At 50.9% G+C, this 19,505-nt stretch overlaps 1 protein-coding gene across 5 annotated transcripts in view; it reads right to left on the bottom strand.

Moving 5' to 3' along the window:
* LOC138246148 (cytosolic phospholipase A2 gamma-like) overlaps positions 1 to 19,505 on the bottom strand; it is an 823,362-nt gene that overhangs the window by 559,870 nt on the left and 243,987 nt on the right. The gene's annotated exons all lie outside the window — the stretch shown is intronic.

Below are 19,505 nucleotides of genomic sequence, written 5' to 3'. Positions count from 1 at the left end.
CAATTAAGTACATTGTCATTAACGAAGAAAAATAAATCTTACGAGCCTTACACAATTCGTGTTTCATGTGTTATGCTATTTATTATTTGTAGATAACTGTAGAAATGAGCAGAAAATACGATTTATACTGAAAGAAGACATTGCACGGGGCAATAAAAGAAAACCCCATTATATATTGCGTAAAGTCTTGATTTCCATATTGAATTAATACTAGCTTTATGGCCACTGCCACTGCAATTCATGGCTAACATGGTTAATTCTGTTTATTGGAGCACCCGTTTCGTAATCGCCTACTTGCTGGATATCATCAAACTTTTAATGAAAGATTCTCCTGAATATTTTGAGGAGTTTTGTACCTGCAACCACCACAGGGGTTTAATTCAAAACTGTTAACACGATGCTCAATTAGGGTATACTACTCTTGGCTACTCCACGTTTGTTTATGTCCACCCATGTTTATTTTATTATGCGGTGGTCACAGTCTAATTCAGTTAGTAAAATGTCCTAACAACAGCAAACTTTGCACCAGGCCAATCTAAGAGCAAAAAAGTGCAAAGTATAAAAGTTAGGCCTTTTGCGGTTTATATATGCACACGGAGGCTGGCACAGTGTAGTGTTGTGCGTTTCAATATGACCAGCCTTCCCCTTTGTATTGAATGTTGCCCAAAATGTTTTTTCAGAGCAGGCAGTGGTCCAATGGACCACTGCCTGCTCTGAAAAAACGAAACCAAATGGTTTCGTTATTTTTTTTATTTTGCAACTCGTTTTCCTTTAAGGAAAACGGGTTACAAAATAAAAAAAAACTGCTTTATTTAAAAAGCAGTCAGAGACATGGAGGTCTGCTGTCTTCAGCAGGCCACCATCCGTGTGAGTGCAGGGACTCGCTATGGGGTCGCAAAATGCGACCCACCTCATTAATATTAATTAGGTGGGTCTTTGCGACCCCTTAGGGAATCGCAGACGGTGTCTGAGACACTGTTCTGCATCCGATTTTGCGAATCGGAAATTGCGAGTCGCTCCGACTCGCAATTTCTGAATCGCAAAATTGGAACTTCCTACATCTGGCCCTAAGTCATTAGTTGGCAGAGGTATGCACCCTGTCTAAGTAAGGACCACAATTCTACTCATGGTAAGTCAGATACATCCTTTAAATTAACCTGTGCCCATCCTCTGGGAGCTTGGCAAAGAGCAGACAGGCTACCCTTAAAAGACAGTAGGCTAAATGTACAAAAATGCAATTAAGCATTTCCTAAATAGCGACTTCATCAAAATTGTTGTTTAAGAAATGCAAAATGCTATGCAAAGGATACCGATTTCCTAATAGGGATTCTTAAAGACATAGGAATCGCTATTAGGAAATCACTATTAAGAAATCCCATTGCATTTGAGTAAATGGGCCGGTTTTTCATTCGCTATTTAGGGAATGAAAAGCCAGCGATGGCAAAGGGAAAAAGGCCCCCCTTGGTGCACCCTTATAAAAGGGGTGCACCTGTAGAGCACACATATGCCTGTAGGGCATTTGTGTGCTCTATTGCAATTAAACTAAAGCACCTTGCAGTGCTTTTTTTAAATTGCACCTGGCATCTGCATCTCCAAAATGTCCAAATCGCATTCTGGAAATGCATGGTGCATCAGAATAGGAAACGGAAATATTTATTTACATTTCCTATTCTGGGAATCGCAAATTGCGATTTCTACAGGGTGGAAATTACAACTTGCAATTCCCTAAAAGGTTTTGTACATAAGAAAAGCCCAGTTTGCATTTCTTAATGGCCCGAAATACCAATTCGGACCGTTAAGAAATGCAAACAGGCTTCGTACATCTGGCCCAATGTGTAGAGTATCTGTGCAACACACAGTAGCACAACGAAAACACCACAAAAAATCCTCACAAGTTTAGAAAAATAAAGAATATTTATCTGAATAAAACAAGACCAAAACAATAATAAAGCAATAAGTAGAAGTTGAGAATGAATGTTTAGAGAATAAACTAAAAATAGTGCTTAGAGTCACTTGCAGTCAAAAGGTTACTTGAGGTCACGAGAGGCCGGTGCTAATCCAAAGTGCCGGCCAACCACGATGGACTGTAAGCCAGCTACAGAACCCACTCAGGGGCCATTGAAAAAGAATCTTTAATTGAGCAAAGCGTTGATGTCGAGGGCATGGGGTGTCGATATTTTCCATGCATCGGGTCACTGTGTTTTCTGTGGGCTCTGTTAGTATACAGACAATGTGTCATCATTGAGGCCGCACAGAGCATCGTCGCTGGCAGTGCAGGCTGTGGATCTGCTATAGTCGAACAGCCTCTGCGTTGAAGTGCAAAGTATTGGTTCTGACAGATGCTATGGTGACGATGTGTCCGTTTTTGCAGAAAACAGTTACAGAACCCACTTCTGAAGCCAAGGGCTGGAAAGGGCACCCCAGGCAACAGTAGAACTCACTAAAGGCATAGTGCAGCTGCACCAGGAGAGTTGCAAGAAGTCTTTTGTGTCCTTTAGACTTCAAAAACAGGAGGCAAGCCAGCAAGCCCATGAAGACATCATGCCTTCAAGTGAGATGGGCCTAGTCCTTGTCCTCAGCAGGGCAGAGATCAGCAGGTATCAGGGCCGCTCAGAAAAGCAGAGAAGCAGTTCCTCAGAACAGTCAGTCCAGGTTCAGTGGCAATTGTTATATCATCGCAGTCTTTACTCCAGCAGAGTTCTTCTGAGTTCAGGAGTGTACTGATTTGGTAGGGTCAGACCCGCAGTACTTATACCCAAATGTGCTTTTGAAGGGGGTGACTTCAAAGCAGCTGCTTGAAGTTCACATGTCCCTCTTTCACCTCAGTCTTGGCTCCAGACTTCCAGTAGAGGGTAATCAGCCCTTTGTGTGATGGCAGGCACTTCTCCATTCAAGAGTGTCACCTCCCCTCCACCCTTTCTGTCCAGGAAGGTGCTTCAGAATGCACATACATAGAGCTGAATGCAGATAAGAGCTCAGGCACACTTAACCATCCTGTGTTTGTGGCTGTTTAGAGGGAATGCCCAAAGTGAAACTGTCACTTATCCCAGACATGTATTGGAGACAGGCTGCAAGACACGCAGAGCAATAAGACCAGAGAAATGCCCACTTACTAAAAGTGCCATTTCTTAAATTCTCATTTTAAATCCAACCTTACCAATAAAGAGGATTTATCATTACCATTCCAATGATATGAAACATGACAAAGCTGCTTTCTGATTAGGAATTACAACTTAAAAGTGTATTAAGGAATTCCCAATCCTGGCCTATGAGAAGAGTAGGCCTCACAGTAGTGAAAAACAACTTTGGGATTTTTTCACTACTAGGACATGTATAACCTAGAAAGGATATGTCTTAAATACTACTTACATGGCACGGCGGTCCCTTGGCAGTCTTTAAAAAAGACCGCTGAGGTCAAAATGACCCCCATAATCTAATAAATTGGCAATGTTTAAAGATGTCTAGACATATTTAAACATTGCAGTTACGTTATGTCAATGTTTTGAAAATGCAATCAAATATGTTATACCAAACATACTGTTCTAGTCAGGCAGGTCCTACAAATGGGTAAAAACCACCCTTGACATCATTTGAGGCCCTCCTAGGCGGACTCACTTCCCAGTGTGAAGACCCCCGCTCTATGGCCATGCATTCAGAGGCACCCTGGCGCACTGCCATTGCAGTGTGAGTGCTCTGATGCAAACCCAAAAGACAAACTCAAAATGGCACAGAGCCTGTATGCCCTGTCCACAATACACTGCACACCCTATTGGTAAGTCACCCCTCTGGCAGGCCTTCCAGTGCTAAAGCAGGGTGCACTATATGGTATGTGTGGGCATAGATGCATGAGCAATATGTACCTTCTGTGTCCTTGCCAAGCCTGGGACATAGTAAGTGAACAGGGCAGCCATTTTAATGCATGTGCCGGACACTAGTCAGTACGCGTTTCACAGCTACCTGATGGCTACCCTGAACCCTGGCTTGTTTGGTATCAAACAACTCAGAATGATAAATCCAAATTGGTACCAGCATTGGATTTATTGCAAAATGTACCCATGGGTCATCTTAGAGGTGCTTCCTGCAAAAACTAACTACCCTGGCATGGTTGCTGGCCTGTCACAACCAGCCTGCCACCACCAGACAAGAGTCTGGGTCCCTGGGGTGAGAAATCATTCTCTGTGGTGTTCAGAACAAAGCTTTTTCTGGATGGAGTTGCTAACACTCAAGAATGTGCACTGCCCTTCTCAACCCCAGGCCTGCTGCTAGCAGCAGATGGCCGCCTCCATTGCAAACCCCCACTTTTGGTGGGAGCAATGGCGGGAAACCAGACAAAGGACAAGAGGAGTGGTCAGTCCTGGCTTGCACCAGCCCTAAGGTGTTGCATGCGAGATACATCTCCATTTCATTTTCCTCCATCTTGCATGGAAGGAAAATACCAATCAGGTGTATGAAAGTGACCTCTGCCCACAGGAAGTGGTCACTTAGTGGGTGTAGCCACCCTAAGGTAGATGACCCATTGGTCACTACTATATTCCGCTCTAAAGCACCCACAAGAAATCAGATTCCACAGACAAAAGAAGACCAGCAACAAAGAAGACCCGGGGTTGGGAACTGAAGTCCTGTTGCACCAAGAAAAGGCGCCAAACCTTGCCTGCTGCACCCATGACTCTGCATTCTCCACTGATAAGCTGCTTGGATGTTGGACGGACTCAACAAACCCGCAAAGGATCTCCACTCTTCAAAAATTGACAAAAATGTCAGACAGAGTGAAGGCATCACATTACAACTCCCAAAGAGCCAAAGACCCAGTAAAGGCCACTTCATTGACTGGCTGCTGACCAAGGAACCGCATGCCACAGCCGGGCTGAATGTCACCTGTCAGACCATGAGGACAAGACTCACCAGACAAGACTTAGCAGTGTGCCAAGATTTGTGATACTGCGACCTCCAGTGGCCAGAGCATGCAATAGCCCCAGCTACTGGACAGTACATTCTGGACTGAAAAAGGACCAGGATGAAGCCCCAGTCCAGGGACTTCAGGCGCCATCTGGACCTCCCACCAGAGTGCCCCTGCTGACCTTCAAAAGAATCTCAAAGTGACCTACCATTGACTTCCAAAGGACCCTTTGAGCACAGCTCCGGACTCACCAATTTGCTCTGCACCCAGCCACCCTGAGCCCTGCACTGAAGATCCAGCTGTGCCCTAAGGGTCCCCCTCTCCTTGCAACCTCAGCACTCCAAGGGGACTTTACTTTAAGTCCAACCGTGCAGTGCTTTTCCAGGTGGTCACCCGCAGTGGCATGGCATCAGCTCCATCGAATTTCTGCAGCTGCTCCCACCAAAACCAGCAGTTGCCCAAACTTCTCCAGCTGATCCAGGGTACCTTGACATACTTAAAAAAGGAGACATTGGTAAAAGCATTGCCTGATTTACTATGAATTTTTAGAGTATTTCTCTGTTTATTCCTACGGTGTGTAGTTACGCACAAAAATAATAACTTTATTAACAAGTTAAAAATTCATAACTTAAAAAGTACTTACCTGATTTTGATGATCTTGGTCTTAAAAAATGTATAAAACTCTGAAGTATTTTTGTAATTTGGTCTTAAGTTATTCTTTTGAGTGTGTGCCCTACTCTCTTGATACTGTGTGTATAATAAATGCTTTGACTTATCTAAAATGAGCCTAACTGCTCGACCAATCTACCAAAAACATTAGACCAGTGGTTCCCAACCTGTGGGCCGGGACCCCTGGGGGTCTGCAAAGCCTCCTAAGGGGGTCCGCGACTGCTTAAAAAATATAATAATATTAGGTCCCAGCTATCAGTAATGACTCAGTGGGGGTCCCTGTGTTCCAATAATGATTCAGTGGGGGTCCCCGGGCTCTAGTATTGATAAAATGGGGGTCCACAGAAGTCAAAAGGTTGGAACCCACTGCATTAGACCATTAGGTGGTCTAGTTTTCACCCCTGTAAACCAACGTTTGGTTGCTTCGAGCACCTGCACAGTGAGCCTAGTTTTGCACAGTTCATAGAGGACCAGCCTCCTACAAAGTGGCAATGAAGCTGCACTCACAGGCTCTGCAATGGCAGGACTGAGACATGTTTAAGAGGCTTTTTAAGTGGGTGGCACAATCAGTCTGCAGGACCACTAGTAGCATTTCCTTTACAGGTCCTCTGTATAAGGTATACCACTTTACTAGAAAGTTATAAGTAAATAAAATCTGCCAGCTGAGTATACACCAATGTCACCATGTTATGTTTAAGGGAGAAACAGATGCACTTTAGCATGGGTCAGCAGTGGTATAGTGCTCAGAGTCCTAAAGCCAACAAAAAGATACAGCAAAAACTGGAGGGCAAAAAGTAAAAGGTTTGGGGGTGACCATGCAGAAAGGGCCATCTTGAACATGGCTAATCAAACAAAACAGAAATGTTAGTGGTTTTTGGTAGATTGTGAATTAGTAATTTCTTAAGTCGCTACGTTGTAACCTATAGTTTATAGTTTATAGCATAAATTGCAAAGCTTTCTAATTTGGTATTCTCTAAAATGCCCTAATGCACGTTTGCAGCTATATTATGGACTGTAACATGACGCAATGTAGCGATGTACAATTATCATACTGCAAACTGATTCTCTGTAATATGCAGTTATCACACTGCAAACTAATCCTAAATGCTCCTTTGGGCACCCTGAAGCACTGTATTGCTCTTTACGGATAAGCAACCTTAGAAGTGGTTCTACACAATATTTAAAACAATTAAATAAATTACTTCCTTTCTCAGAACTAGAACTGTTTTTAATCTATCTAGATTACCTTCTCTGACCTTTCACCAAATATTTCTGAGAAATTATATATATAAAATTTGTATCTGAGAAATGTAAAATGAGCAGTGGAAATAGTTTCTTTGATGTATTACACATGTTTACCTCTTTTTTTCTAAAATGTGGGTGTGATACTGTTTTCATGTATTAGACAAGACAGCTATGTATTTCTGGTAGATACATACACATGAATCACAGAAAAGTATAGCTTTTAGGCTGTTTTAGAATTGTTAATCTAGGGACTTTAGTTGTTTTCACTACGAATGTAAAGTATTTGTGCGACCATTATTAGCCCAACTATTTTCTAACGCGCTAAAAATAATAATTTAGGAACCCTTTAATATAAGCCTTCAGAATATTGTAATGTGTTATATTCTTAGCAAAGTATACTGGAATATAAATTAATGTGATATTTAACATTTTTTTACTTTGATCTGCTTTCAAATCAGCAGTAGCTTGTTTATGGATTTTTGAAGTTTGCAACAGAAGCATTTGATGTTTGTTATTGTAACTGTTTTGGACAAATTGTGTAGTATTTAATCTAACTGTATATTTGTAATTCTGTTTTATTTTTCTTATGTCACTTCATACAGAGTAAGAAATTGGAGTATTAGTTGAGGGAAGGGGTGAGAATCTCAATCATCAAATAATAATCACAAACCTTGTCAGGATTAACCATAAATGTCAATAAATAAACATGTGCTTAACACTCTGGTACCTTTGCACAGTCAGGGGTAGCCCAGAGGAAATGTGTAAAGTCTTTATTTATCATTTAAACATTTATAAAGTAAAATCACAACATAAGAAAAATTGCAAACTACTTTAGAAAAATATAGCAAACTTTAATAAATCAAATGACATGAAAACAAAAATCTGAAAAGCATAACCAGAGAAATATATTTTTAAAATTTGAATTAAAAATAGAGCTCAAAAGCACAAAGCACCAACCACAGTTATCAGGTTGTGCTAGACTGAGTCAAAGTGAAACGTTAAAGCCAACGACAGGTGATAAGTTTACTTTCTGACAAAGAAACGTTTCTGGGGCAAACTGCAAGCTGGAAGCAATGCAGGGCTCAACAATGGCAGGTCCTGAACAGCGTGATCCGGGTGCAGCTGTCAACAAAAAGAGGAAAGGTCTGAGCCATAGATTTCCAAAGTCCCAGGAAGGGTTGCTGATCAGCTTTGGTTGCGATCAAGCCTTCTACATTCAGACATAAAAATCTATCCGAAGTCAGATCTCCTTATACGGAGCAACCAGCAAGTTGTCATTTATGGCTTCAGCTCAACTGTGCCCCAGTCTTTCACCAGTTTTCAATAGGAAAAGGTGGCAAAATGTTTGAAGTTCAAGCTTTTTATTTTGGGTTGGAGAAGTACACTCTAGCCAAGGGTCCATGACCTGGGAGCTGCTAATCATGAGTTAGGACACACTCCATCAGAGGCCAACAGCAGGGTCTAGGCAGGTCCAGTTAGAACTGGTCAACTGAGACCTGCAGGAAAAGACCACTGGAAGCTTGTTGTGTCCCTTTAACTCAAACAGGCGTTCTGCCAACTGTCCCATGTAGTCACTTTAAAGGTCCTTCGTTGAAGGCAAGCAGGTCTAGTCTTCCTTCAGGATTCAGACAGCAGGGTTTCCTTCTTTCTTCTGACATTCACAGGTCTAGAAGTGTTCTGGGAGGAATACTGGGGATGACACTTTTATTCCAGTGCCAGCCTGTGGGTAGGGGAAGGTTCTTGCTGCTCCTTAAACAATGTGCTAAAAATTCCAAGCGATGACCCTACCGACTTTTACAGCACTTGCGGTGTGTTTTACTGTAAACAATCCTACAATGCCCTTCTCCACAACCCCTAACATGGCAGAATGCTTCATATTGGTCAGAGATCTCGGTGCCCACCTAAGGGATTGGCTATAATAATGGGCACATCCTCTGTTGTGATCACTCCAAACTATATATGGGGCTTTCCCCCTCACACTTGTTTTGGAACCAGGCTAACTAGGAAGACAAAGGGAGGCAGGCTATGTGTGAGTTACATTCGCCAGTGCCATGGTAGGCACTCTTTGGAGTCCAGGAAGTGGCTGGGGACAACCCAAATGCCATCTTACTCTGAGAAGAAAAATAAATCTCCACATTCAGGCCATTTGTCCAGTGTCTGTGAACAATGTGAACCTCACCACAGGGAAGCCATTCAACAGTTACGCCACACTGGACACTGGTTGAAAATAACACTTGGCTTAGGCAGGAAAAGGACAACTTTCTAAATGTGTTGTGTTCAGAATGGTAATGCAGATTCTGAATTTACCCTTAAGTTACATTTTAAATTACTAATATAATAAGCCCTTAAATCATTTCTCTAGCTATTCACAAACCACAATTAAGCATTGTAAAGTTGTGTAATGCAACCAAGTATTTTCAGTTGGTAGAGGAATATTTACTTTGGTGAAAAATGACTTTTCTCTGCCAGGACACATAGGCCCTCATTCTGACCCTGGCGGTCGGCGGAGAGGCGGCGGTCGGACCGCGAACAGACCGGCGGTATTAAAAATGGCATTCTGACCCTGGCGGGAACCGCCAACACAGCCCGCCAACTTAACACTCCGACCGCCACAGCGGTACAAACAAACAGCGCGGCGGTTCCCGCCAACAGCCCGGCGGCAGACAAAGTACCGCCCACCCTATTACGACCCACCAATCTGCCACCTTTTCCGGGGCGGGAGCACCGCCGATAAGAACACGGCGGAAACAGACTACGAACGGGAAAACGCTCACCTCTACGCACTCCACGCGAGATTCCGGCAGTATGGAGCCAGAGTTACAGGTCATCCCCGCACTCCTATTCCTCCTCATATACCAGGAGCACGCCCGGCGGCGCGGAAGACATCGGTGAGTACTGCACCTACGACACAGGGGAGGGAAAAGATTACCGGCACACACCCACCCACCCACACCCACTACAACACACACATCAATGCATTCCCACAGATCACTGTCACAACCCACAAACCACCCCCCTCCGAAATAATGCAAAGACTAAAAGAAGAGATCATAAACGGCCAGATATATTGAAATATGGACACCAGTAATCCAAATAAATAAATAAACTATGTACAAAATATATACAGCTACTAAATGTAGTCCAACCACTGTCCGTGGATCACAGGGGTCCTGTGCAAAGGGGCAAGGCCCAGTCCCACGACAAGAACTCCACGGAGAGAACACTGCAGGGGCATCAGAAAGAAAATAGGACAGGCACCTCAGGGGGAAGGGAAGGGGGGGCACCTCAGCCACTTGAGTACACGACGCCAGATCCACGAGGGGACTCCATGACCACTGGCCCATCCTGGGGAGTGCAAAGCCACAGTCCATACAGTCCATACAGTGGGTGGCCTGCCCACTGGGCCATCCTGGGGAGAGCAAAGCCACAGTCCATACAGTCCATACAGTGGGTGGCCTGCCCACTGGGCCATCCTGGGGAGAGCAAAGCCACAGTCCATACAGTCCATACAGTGGGTGGCCTGCCCACTGGGCCATCCTGGGGAGAGCAAAGCCACAGTCCATACAGTCCATACAGTGGGTGGCCTGCCCACTGGGCCATCCTGGGGAGAGCAAAGCCACAGTCCATACAGTCCATACAGTGGGTGGCCTGCCCACTGGGCCATCCTGGGGAGAGCAAAGCCACAGTCCATACAGTCCATAACAGACCCCACTGCCACTGGAGGAGGCAAGTTGGCCAGAGGACATCCTGCAGCCCTGCCCGAGATAGATCCTGCCCTGCCACGTCTGCCAAAGGGCCAGCGGTTCTTGCCCTGAAGGGCCCAGTTCAGCGGTTCTTGAGACGGCGGGGCCCAGTTCAGCGGTTCTTGCCCTGAAGGGCCCAATTCAGCGGTTCTTGCCTTGAAGGGCCCAGTTCAGCGGTTCTTGAGACGGCGGGGCCCAGTTCAGCGGTTCTTGCCCTGAAGGGCCCAGTTCAGCGGTTCTTGAGACGGCGGGGCCCAGTTCAGCGGTTCTTGCCCTGAAGGGCCCAGTTCAGCGGTTCTTGAGACGGCGGGGCCCAGTTCAGCGGTTCTTGCCCTGAAGGGCCCAGTTCAGCGGTTCTTGAGACGGCGGGGCCCAGTTCAGCGGTTCTGGAGACGGCGGGGCCCAGTTCAGCGGTTCTTGCCTTGAAGGGCCCAGTTCAGCGATTCTTGAGACGGCGGGGCCCAGTTCAGCGGTTCTTGCCTTGAAGGGCCCAGTTCAGCGGTTCTTGAGACGGCGGGGCCCAGTTCAGCGGTTCTGGAGACGGCGGGGCCCAGTTCAGCGGTTCTTGCCCTGAAGGGCCCAGTTCAGCGGTTCTTGAGACGGCGGGGCCCAGTTCAGCGGTTCTTGAGACGGCGGACGGTCTATGGCTAACTGCTAATTGCCTGGTGGTGCCCTCCTGGGCAGCGGGGATGGTGCTCCTTCACTGCCCACCTGGTCTGTGGGTGGTGGGGCCCTCCTGGCCAGCTGGGCTGGGTCCTCCCTGGGCAGCGGCTATGGGGGTGGTGGGCTCTCCCAGGGCAGCTGTGCCGGTTCCTCCCGGGGCAGCGGCTATGGGGGTTGTGGGCTCCTCCTGGGCAGCAGGCCTGCTGCCTGACCTCTCCAACTTGCTGCCCTTGCCCTCCTTAGTCGTCGGCCTGTGGCCCTTGCCTCCCTTTGGAGCTGTGGCTGGTGACTGTCTCTGGGTGGTGTCCGGGGGGGATGTAGAAGGCGGGCTCCTGCGGCGCCCCTTCCGCCTTCTGCTCCTCTTCCCAGGGGGTGGGCTGGCTGTCCCCTTGCTGCTGGGCGAAGATCCAGACATGCGGGCTGGCGGGCTCCAATACCCCTGCACCCTTGTCAAGGGGGCTGCAGGGCTGGTGGTGGCTGAGGTGCTCTTCTTACCCCGACGAGAAGGAGGGGGGGGCTCAGGGTCAGGAAAGAAGTTAGTAGTGGCGAGGAAGAGCTTCTTGGGACAATGGAGAGTGGTAGGTACAGTGGGAATGGGAGTGGAGGGAGAGGATGTGGTTGTAGGTGAGTCACGTTTGCTGTCTTTGGGTGCAGGTGCAGGAGGGATAGGCTGTCGTGAGGTGGATGGCTGTTGGGTGGGTGGGTGGCTGCGTTTGTGTGGTGTGGAAGAGGGGGTGACAGACACAGTGGGAGAGGACACAGGGGACGTGTAAATGGCAGTGGGGATGGTGACTGCACGTGTGCGGACTGGAGTGGAGGGTGTGCTGGTGATGGAAACACTGGCTGATGGTGAGGTGAATGGAGGTGTGAGTGTAGACATCACAGGGAGGGAGGAGGGAGATGAGGAGGTGGGGGTCACAGAGGTGGTAGTGACTGTTGGCATGTCTGCATCGGAATGTTGCGTGTGTGAATGTCTGGGTGATCTGTGGTGCTTATGTTTGGATGAGCTTCTCTTCGGTGTTGAGGTGTGTGCAGGCTGGTCTGATGGTGTGGGTGGGACAGGCAGAGGAACAGGAGACTGGGAGGAGGGAGTTAGTAGAGGCAGGCAGGAGACAGGGACAATGGCTGCCGTCAGTGCTGAGGCCAGAGCCTGGAACGATCGCTGATGGGCAGCCTGACCCGAATGAATGCCCTCCAGGTACGCATTGCTGCGATGAACCTCCCTCTCCACCCCCTGGATGGCATTCAAAAGGGTAGTCTGCCCAACAATGAGCGTTCGGAGGAGGTCAATGACCTCCTCACTGAGGGCAGCGGGGGTAACAGGGGCAGGGCCTGAGGTGCCTGGGGCGAAGGAGATGCCCGGCTTCCTGGCAGAGCGGGCACGGGGCGAACGCGGAGGGGCTGCTGGGAGGGCGGAGATGGTGCGCTGGGTGGCGGCTGTACCTGTAATGGCGGGGGGCACGGATGGTGCCACCCCCGCAAGGGAGCCCCCTTCCGAGGACGTGTCCGTGTCGCTGCAGGCTCCAGTCGTCCCCGTCGTGGAGCTCCCCTCGCCCTCCGTCTCACTGGTCCAGTCTGACTCTGTGGCATGGCCCTCCTGGGCCATGTGAGATGCAGCTCCCTCCTGCCCCGATGCCACTTCTCCTCCGCCTGATGATGCTGATGCACACAAGCACAGAAAGACAAACAAAAAGGGGGGGGGAGAGAGAAATAAAGGGATATTGAGTACATGGATCTCCGGTACAGTTAGCGGACATGACAGACACAGATGCCCCCTGCACTAAGTTGCGCACTTGGGGTCCGCTACGCATTCCGTGGAACATGCCCTACACGCCTAGAGTTGTCAACTGCACCCATGGATGACACGGCCCAGGGATGGCTGTACTGACACACTACTGAGGGTGGTGGCTGGGGACACAGGGGCTTACGGGGGTGCCCAGCCTACAGATATCGCCCTGGCCTAGGGGGACCCACAGCCCTCCTCCCCCACCCAGACACCTCCACTGCACGACAACAGAGTAGATGATGCTTGTACTCACCCCCTTGTGTCTGCTGTGCTGCCCTCACGCGCCCATCCAAATCAGGGTAGGCCACCGCCAGGATCCGGAACATCAGGGGGCTCAGTTGACGGCAGGCACCCCGCCTACGTTGGGAGGCCATCCCCAGCAGAGACTCGGCGGTCTTCTTGGTCCCGCGGCGGATGTCCTCCCACCTCTTGCGGCAGTGGGTGCCCCGTCGATGGTGGACCCCCAGGCCCCGGACTTCCTTGGCGATGGCACGCCAAATCCCGATCTTCTCATGGGCGCGGACCTATGTGACACGTACAGGGAGGGAGAAATACCACGTTCAAGTTACTCAGCATTTTCCTTTCCAGTGGCCCAACGCCCCCCATCCCCGCCAGGCCCCCCGCCAGGCCCCCCGCCATGCCCAACATGCCCCCCATCCCCGCCAGGCCCCCCGCCAGGCCCCCCGCCATGCCCAACATGCCCCCCATCCCCGCCAGGCCCCCCGCCAGGCCCCCCGCCATGCCCAACATGCACCCCATCCCCGCCAGGCCCCCCGCCAGGCCCCCCGCCATGCCCAACATGCACCCCATCCCCGCCAGGCCCCCCGCCAGCCCCAACATGCACCCCATCCCCGCCAGGCCCCCCGCCAGGCCCCCCGCCATGCCCAACATGCACCCCATCCCCGCCAGGCCCCCCGCCAGGCCCCCCGCCATGCCCAACATGCCCCCCATCCCCGCCAGGCCCCCCGCCAGGCCCCCCGCCATGCCCAACATGCCCCCCATCCCCGCCAGGCCCCCCGCCAGGCCCCCCGCCATGCCCAACATGCCCCCCATCCCCGCCAGGCCCCCCCCCCAGGCCCCCCGCCATGCCCAACATGCCCCCCATCCCCGCCAGGCCCCCCGCCAGGCCCCCCGCCATGCCCAACATGCACCCCATCCCCGCCAGGCCCCCCGCAAGGCCCCCCGCCATGCCCAACATGCCCCCCATCCCCGCCAGGCCCCCCGCCAGGCCCCCCGCCATGCCCAACATGCCCCCCATCCCCGCCAGGCCCCCCGCCAGGCCCCCCGCCATGCCTAACATGCACCCCATCCCCGCCAGGCCCCCGCCAGCCCCAACATGCCCCCCATCCCCGCCAGGCCCCCAAGCCAGCCAGTGGCCCCAAATCCAGATAGAATTAAACTCACTTGTTGGTCTGGAGGACCGTAGAGTAGCGCATACTGGGGGAGGACCCCATCCACAAGTTTCTCCAACTCCTCTCCAGTGAAGGCAGGGGCCCTTTCCCCAGTCGCAGCAGCCATTGTCCCTTCCAGACCGAGGTCACAGCAACACTTGCAGTATAGGTCCTCTCCTGTGAAAGTTCAAGTCGCAAGTGGATAAGTAGATAGAAAATGGCGGTCACGTCCGCGGCGGTGCGTACCGCGGCGGTGCGTCCCGCCACCGCCGGCGCCCTTTGCCATTGGCTCCTGAAACCCATAGGCTTCAATGTTAACCAATGCGGCTTCGCGCCGCGGTCTTGGCCCGCCGCCCGCCGCGGTGTGCCACGCCAGCGCATTGACCTCACATCCCATTGTCACACTTCACAGGTCAGGCAGCCGCCATTTCCAGGGCCCACATGGCTCAATTTCAACTGCGTCACACAGGCCTAGGCCTTGCATAGCCACTCATACACGCCATTCACTGCATAGAGAATCGTATACTGTGCTAGCTGTGAGTACGTACCTGTGGGTTGCCTGACTGTGTGCTCCATGTTGTCCTTCCTAGGCACCGTCCGCTGGGTTGGGCGAGGAGACGGATGAATCCTCCCGTGTACCGACCGCTGGTGGACCTGTCGACAATGGAAGAACGCCACATTATCCTGACCTACCGTCTTAACCGTGCCACTATCCATGAACTGTGTGCCCGGCTGGAGCCCGACCTGATGTCCCCCATCCGCCAACCCACAGGGATTCCCCCTCTGGTGCAGGTCATGTCAGTACTCCATTTCTTGGCAAGTGGGTCATTTCAGACAACCGTGGGAATTGCTTCTGGGATGTCTCAGCCCATGTTTTCAAAGGTGTTATCCAGAGTGTTGTCTGCCCTGATGAAATCCGTGAGGAACTACATCATTTTCCCTGAGGTGGGCGAACTGGCTACAGTGAAGGGTGATTTCTACGCCCTTGGACATATTCCCAACGTAATTGGTGCCATTGATGGGACCCATGTGGCTTTGGTTCCCCCAAGAGACAGGGAGCAGGTGTACAGGAACAGAAAAAGTTACCATTCAATGAACATCCAGGTGGTGTGTTTGGCTGACCAGTACATCTCGCATGTAAATGCCAAATTCCCAGGGTCAGTGCATGACGCCTACATCCTCAGGAATAGCAGCATCCCTTACGTGATGGAACAGCTACAGAGACACCGTGTATGGCTAGTGGGTGACTCTGGGTACCCCAACCTGTCGTGGCTACTGACCCCAGTAAGGAATCCCCGGACCAGGGCAGAGGAACGGTACAATGAGGCCCATGGGCGTACTAGGAGGGTGATCGAACGCACCTTTGGCCTCCTAAAGGCCAGGTTTCGCTGCCTGCATATGACCGGTGGATCCCTAATGTACTCACCTAAGAAGGTGTGTCACATCATCGTGGCCTGCTGCATGCTTCACAACCTGGCTTTGCGCCGCCAGGTGCCTTTCCTGCAGGAGGATGGTCGAGACGGTGGTGTTGTGGCAGCGGTGGAACCTGAGGAGAGTGACGAGGAGGAAGACGACGGGGCTGAAACAGACAACAGGGACAGAATCATTGAACAGTACTTCCAATAGGACACAGGTAACATTTCAAAGATAATTTAGTAAAAGTTAACTACTCTGCAGCATCTCTGCTGCCTGTCTATTTGCCCCAGTGTATGATGACTGAGTTTTGGCTTTTCCCTCCCTATTTCAGATCTGGGGTCCCCACTACGAGTCCTGTGCTTCGTTTCCCCATGGACTACAGCTTTGTGGCAGCTGTTTGTTGACTTCACCATGTACAAGGACATATTTGCACTGTCATGTCAATTACAATCTATTGAAATCACAGCCAGACTCCTGATATTTTGGTGCAAAATAGGTGTTTATTGAAGTGCTCAAAATGGGATGGGTGGTTTCAAGTGGGTGGGGGCTATGGTGAAGGAATGTCCATGGCAGAGTCCAGAGTAACAGTCACACAGGTGCATTGTCCAGAGGCCTGTGGAGAGATGGAGCATGGGCAGTTCGAGGATGGACAGGGTGACAATGTGGGACAGTGGGATGACATCAGGTGGTATCCATTGCTGGCGGGGGTCTTGACATCCTACTCTGTCTTGCGAGATCTCAGGGCCCTCTTGCGGGGTGGTTCTTCTCCTGCAGGAGGTGGGGGTCTGGTGGGCTGCTGCTGTGCGGGGGCCTCCTGTCCACTAGCGCCGGCGGAGGTGGATGGCTGTTCTTGGTCCCGGCTAGTGGCAGGGGCCCTTGGGTGTTGTTCAGTGTCCGCCCTGCTGTTTACGAGGTCCTGCAGCAGCCCTACCATGGTAAACAGGGTGGTGTTGATGGCTCGGATGTCCTCCCTGTACCCCCGATAGTGTTCCTCCTGCAGCACCTGGATCTCCTGGAACCGGGCCAGTACTGTCGCCATCGTCTCCTGGGAGCGGTTGTATGCTCCCATGATGGTGGTGAGGACCTCGTGGAGAGTGGGTTCCCTGGGCCTCTCCTCCCCCCCCTGTCGCACAGCTGCCCGCCGAGTTGCCCTGTTTCCCTGGGCCTCTGCCCCCTGGCCGGTGTGCCCACTACCACTGCCCCCAGGTCCCTGTTGTTGTTGGGGTGGTGGGTTATCCTGGGTGCCCTGTAGTGGTAGACACACCGCAGATTGACGCGCCCTGGAGACAGAGGCATGGGCCCGCTGGGTGGGAGCTGTGCTGGTGTTCCCAGAGGGGTTAGGGTCTATAGTGGCCTGTGCCTGTGTGAGGGGAACCGACTGTCCAGAGGTCCCCGATGGTCCGGGCTGGTCATCGGTGTCCAGATCGACAGAGCTGCTGTCATCGCTGACGGCCTCTTGGGTGGGGGGTGTGGATAATTCTGGCCCCTCCGCCGCGGTGTGTTGACGGTCGGGTCCTGCAGGGGTATAGAGGTATGGTTATAGTTTCAATGTGTGGCATATGGGTGTATCTGTGGGTTCCCGTGTCCCCAAGTGCTGGCATTCGTGTGTGGGGGCTTTGGTGAGGGTGGCTTGTGGGGGGGATGTGTATATGCATTGGGCATGCTTTGGTGATGGGTGTCCATGCTTAGTGGACGCATGCAGGCCTAGGTTTTGGGATGTGTGGGTTGTGATGGTGAGACATTGGCGGGGAATAGGTGTGCTGGGGGTGGGGGTGAGGATGGTGGTGGGGGTGAGGATGGTGGTGGGGGTGAGGGTGGGGGTGAGGATGGTGGTGGGGGTGAGGGTGGGGGTGAGGATGGGGGTGGGGGTGAGGGTGGGGTTCGAGGATGGGGGTGAGGGTTGGGGTCTGATTTGGCATGCAGGTGGGGGGGAAGCAGTATTGAAGCTTCAACTTACCAGTATCCATTCCTCCGCCGACTCCTGCGAGGCCGTCAGGATGCAGGATGTTCAAGACTTCCTCCTCCCATGATGTGAATTGTGGGGGTTGAGGTGGGGGTCCTCCGCCAGTCTTCTGCACGGCGATGTTGTGCCTGGATACCATGGAACGCACCTTCCCCCGTAGGTCGTTCCATCGCTTCCTGATGTCTTCCCGATTTCTGGGGTGCTGTCCCTCTGCGTTCACCCTGTCGACAATCCTCTGCCATAGCTCCGTCCTCCGGGCAATGCTGGTGTATTGGACCTGTGTGCCGAACAGCTGGGGCTCTACACGAACGATTTCCTCCACCATAACCCTGAGTTCGTCGTCTGTGAAGCGGGGTTGTCTTTGGGGTGCCATGGGGTGGTGTGTATGATGTGTGGGGTGGAGTATGTGTATTTAAGTGAGTTGAGTGTGGTGGTGTGTGTTGTTTTGTGTGTGGATAGTGTGTGGGTGATGGTGTTGAGTGGCTGTGGCTGTTATGTTTTGGATGCTGGTGTCTCGCTCTTGCCTTCTTTACGATTTTGTAAGCGTAGGGGTTTGTGGGTGATGTGGGTGTGTGTTTTATATTGTATTGTGTGTGTGGGAGTGGTGTGTGTATGTGTATCAGGTGTGTGGGATTCAAATCGTCCAATGTGGGTGAGTTTTGTTCGTTGGTGGGTATTCTGACCGCGCCGGTGTGTCCCGCCAATGGAATACCGCGTTTGAATGACCGCCGCGTGGATTCGTGGGTCGTAATGGGATGGGCGTATTTCTGTTGGCGTGGCGGTGGAGGTTTGGTCACCTCCACCTTTCCGCCGACCGCTGGTCTGGCGGTCTGTTGTGGCGGTCGGATTTTCGGAGGTTTGCCTTCTGCGGGTCAGAATGACCGTGGCGGGTTTCCGCGACCGCGGCGGGATTATGGAGGATTTCTGACCGGCGGTAGGCGCCTTTTACCGCCGAGGTCAGAATGACCCCCATAAAGCCTATGCCACATACCCTAAACTTTTAAATACCAAGCAACTTCCCCTATTGGCATGTAGGGCTTTTTTTAGGGGAAAATTACAGGTATTAAAAGGGAAGGCTTAGGCCTGGAAAAAGGTTTATTTTGCAAGGTCTAAATGACAGTTTACAACTGCCCACTCAGGGTGCAATGGCAGGCCTTTCAACATGATTTACAGTGACATTTTCATGGCTGGTAGAACGAGTGCAGAAGTTTACTAGTCACATTTAACTTACGGGCCACTGATACATGTTTTACCATATACAAGGGACTTACATGTAAATTAAATATGTCAGTTGGGTATGTGCCAATATTATCATGTTTAATGTAGAAGCACTTTACTATTGGTTAACAGGAGTAAAGTGTGCAGAGTCCTATGGTCAACAAAAATGGGTTGAGCTACAGAGGCAAAAATGTGGGGGGCATACCACATGAAAGATTGTGATCTCCAACATATATCCTTGAAAAGGTATTTGTTCAAGAAAGGAAAACATTTGTTGGCTGTAGCATGGTGGAAGTATTGTGCGGTATGTATGGGGAGTTTTACCATGTAATACTAGCACGTTACCCAGTAGTGGACCTTGGATTAACACTAGTAAACCTTAGCTCAGTCCTGGTGGTATGGCAAAGAGCAGTCAGGCTACTTAGAGGAACATATGTAAAGAATGTCACAATACCAACACGGATGATAAGTAAATGACACGACTCAAAAGAAATCCGACACCAATTTAGAAAAA

Source organism: Pleurodeles waltl, chromosome 7 (assembly GCF_031143425.1).
Source record: "Pleurodeles waltl isolate 20211129_DDA chromosome 7, aPleWal1.hap1.20221129, whole genome shotgun sequence".
Classification (NCBI taxonomy): domain Eukaryota; kingdom Metazoa; phylum Chordata; class Amphibia; order Caudata; family Salamandridae; genus Pleurodeles; species Pleurodeles waltl.
The sequence above is the reverse complement of the archived record's forward strand: the minus strand, read 5'-3'. Positions and strand labels throughout refer to the sequence as shown.